The sequence below is a fragment of the Bubalus bubalis genome, chromosome 6 (assembly GCF_019923935.1).
Source record: "Bubalus bubalis isolate 160015118507 breed Murrah chromosome 6, NDDB_SH_1, whole genome shotgun sequence".
In the NCBI taxonomy this organism is placed as follows: Eukaryota; Metazoa; Chordata; class Mammalia; order Artiodactyla; family Bovidae; genus Bubalus; species Bubalus bubalis.
Window position 1 is genome coordinate 63,464,609 of NC_059162.1, and position 2,907 is coordinate 63,467,515.

A 2,907-nucleotide genomic window follows, 5' to 3' on the forward strand; every position below is an offset into this window, starting at 1 on the left:
GCAAGAGGAGAAGGGGACGACAGAGGATGAGATGGCTGGATGGCATCACTGACTCGATGGTCGTGAGTCTGAGTGAACTCCGGGAGTTGGTGATGGACAGGGAGGCCTGGTGTGCTGCGATTCATGGGGTCGCAAAGAGTCGGACACAACTGAGTGACTGAACTGAACTGAAGTGTTCAGTTGGTATTTTTTCTGTATGTCTATTAGTTTTACCTTATTTTTATATTTAAAAAGATATTACGGAGCTTATACATGCATATAAAAGAGGATTTTAGATAAAGATGATTAGAATAAATGTGGTCAAAATACATTTTTGTAGCAATTAATAATGATATTATTCTGCAGAACAGAATTACAAAAAAATAAATTATTTATAAATGTACTCATTTATGAATTTCACATTTGTTTCTAACAAAAAAAGGGGTAATCTGAGACTGAGGCAAAAATCACGATCGAGTATAGAGATGATTGGACGTCCTCCAATATCCCCCAACTTGTTGATAATCTGATTGTTGAAGCATGGAAAAGTTAGGTTCTGTCAAATACTACCATTAATTATAGAATATTATTTTCACTGATAAAGGTTATTTTATTACAATATAGCAACAGCTTTGAATTTTATGAATACCTGTTTGCGTTATTCCTCTCTCCTCTGAACTGTGAAATAGTCTCTGGGCACTGATTCACTGATTTCCATCCCTTTCTTTACTTGATAGTCATGATTGTAACTCAATATGATTCAGATTTCTTTCATACTCAAGTGCATTTTATCAATTCAAATGTAAATATAGAAAACCATATAAGTTCTATTTTTTTCCACAGGAGGCTATGTATTATTTAGAAACCAGGCTTTACTTTCCTTTAAAGTGAAAATTATAGATTTTGCTAACATAAATTAACCACCTAACACTGTGTTAAGTTACCATTTGAATTCTGTAAGCCCAAGAAATATTATAAATTTACCTTATATATTAAGGGCATGTTGGAGTATGTGAAGTGTTGTGTAGCCTTATATGTTTAATTCAGTTCATAAGTATTTTAAATTTCTAGCACATGGTATGTATTGTGTGAGGAACACAAAGTATCAAAGGTTTATTAGCTTTGTCATTTTTACTGTACTTGATTTTTAGTTACATTTGGGAACTTTGTCACTAAATATCTATTTAGCTTAATTTTCCCCCCAAATTTCTAACAGCATACTCTGGAATGTATATATAAACTTGTGCAATTATCATCTACTTCCTAACCTGTGGAAAGTTGGGAGAGGAGGATTAGTCAGGTATATTTAGAGTGAAGCAGAGAAGGAAATAGAAAACAGGTTCTCTTACTATCAGATAAACAATGATGGCTTCTCTAATCAATTGTGTACCATTTTTAGAATATCATTTTGGTGATAACGGAGGAGAAACCAGAGTGAAATCTGCTAATTTTTTATGTTACACATTCCTCTTAGGGCCTAGCACTAGTAAGACTATGAGGTTTTATGTGTTAACATTTCTTGACTTAAGTGAAATTCACAGAACTCATTGCATCTCTTTCATAGGGATATTGTGAAAATGTCCATTAACATTTATAGAGTAGACTTTGAGCTCCTACAAAGAAAGACATTACCTAAGAGCAAAAGAAAGAAATTTAAAAGCAATATATACATAATTTTAAGTGAATCAAACACATGTGCATTAGATACAAGTATGGAATTAAGCACGAAATACTTGGCTAAGAGTGCTTTGAGTTTTATGAAATGGAAACATTTTAAATGTGGTTTGATAGATTTCATAAACCTATGTAGAGAAGTTTGCCAGGCTTTGATACTACAAATAAATATTTTGTTATGTGTTCTAAAGAATTATTCACATTTCTAATAGTGATCTCACAATTTGTCAAGAGAAACTCATGATGTTAGAAATATTTATTTCAAATATAAAGAAATGATTGTTTTGTTTCTGTTAAATATTGACTGCAAAGATAACTTTCTATCCATTCAATTGATATTTGAGTATAGATAATAGTAGACTTTCTTACACATGTTCAGTTCAGTTCAGTCACTCAGTCGTGTCTGACTCCTTGCGACCCCATGAATCGCAGCACACCAGGCCTCCCTGTCCATCACCAACTCCCAGAGTTCACTCAAACTCATGTGCATCAAGTCGGTGATGCCATCCAGCCATCTCATCCTCTGACGTCCCCTTCTCCTCCTGCCCCTATCCCTCCCAGCATCAGAGTCTTTTCCAATGAGTCAACTCTTCACATGAGGTGGCCAAAGTACTGGATTTTCAGCTTTAGCATCAGTCCTTCCAAAGAATACCCAGGACTGTTCTTTAGAATGGACCGGTTGGATCTCCTTGCAGTCCAAGGGACTCTCAAGAGTCTTCACCAACACCATAGTTCAAAAGCATCAATTCTTCAGCACTCAGCTTTCCTCACAGTCCAACTCTCACCTCCATACATGACCACTGGAAAAACCATAGCCTTGATTAGACAGACCTTTGTTGGCAAAGTAATTACACATGTTAACATGCAACAAATATTTATTGAACAAGTTTTTGGAGTATGAATACTGAAATAAGAAATTACAGGTTGGCTCAAATATCAGTGGAGTCAATGTCTAGCCTTGGAACCTCAAACATGACATTTAATGGGCCTCAGAAGACTGATAAACTATATAAATACATAGTGATTACATAGTCCATCATTAATGAGCCTTATGCAGATGCAGTTTGTTACCAGACAGTCATGTCTATTAAGTCAACATTGTTTTCCTTACCTAAATTAAAGGCTAGAGCAAGACTATAAGTAAAAGATAAATTGCATTGTATTCCTTGTTTCTCCTCTTAACACTGTTCAAAATTATTTGAGTATATTTGACAAATACAGTTTTGCAAATTTGGATTCCTGCTCTAAATTTAT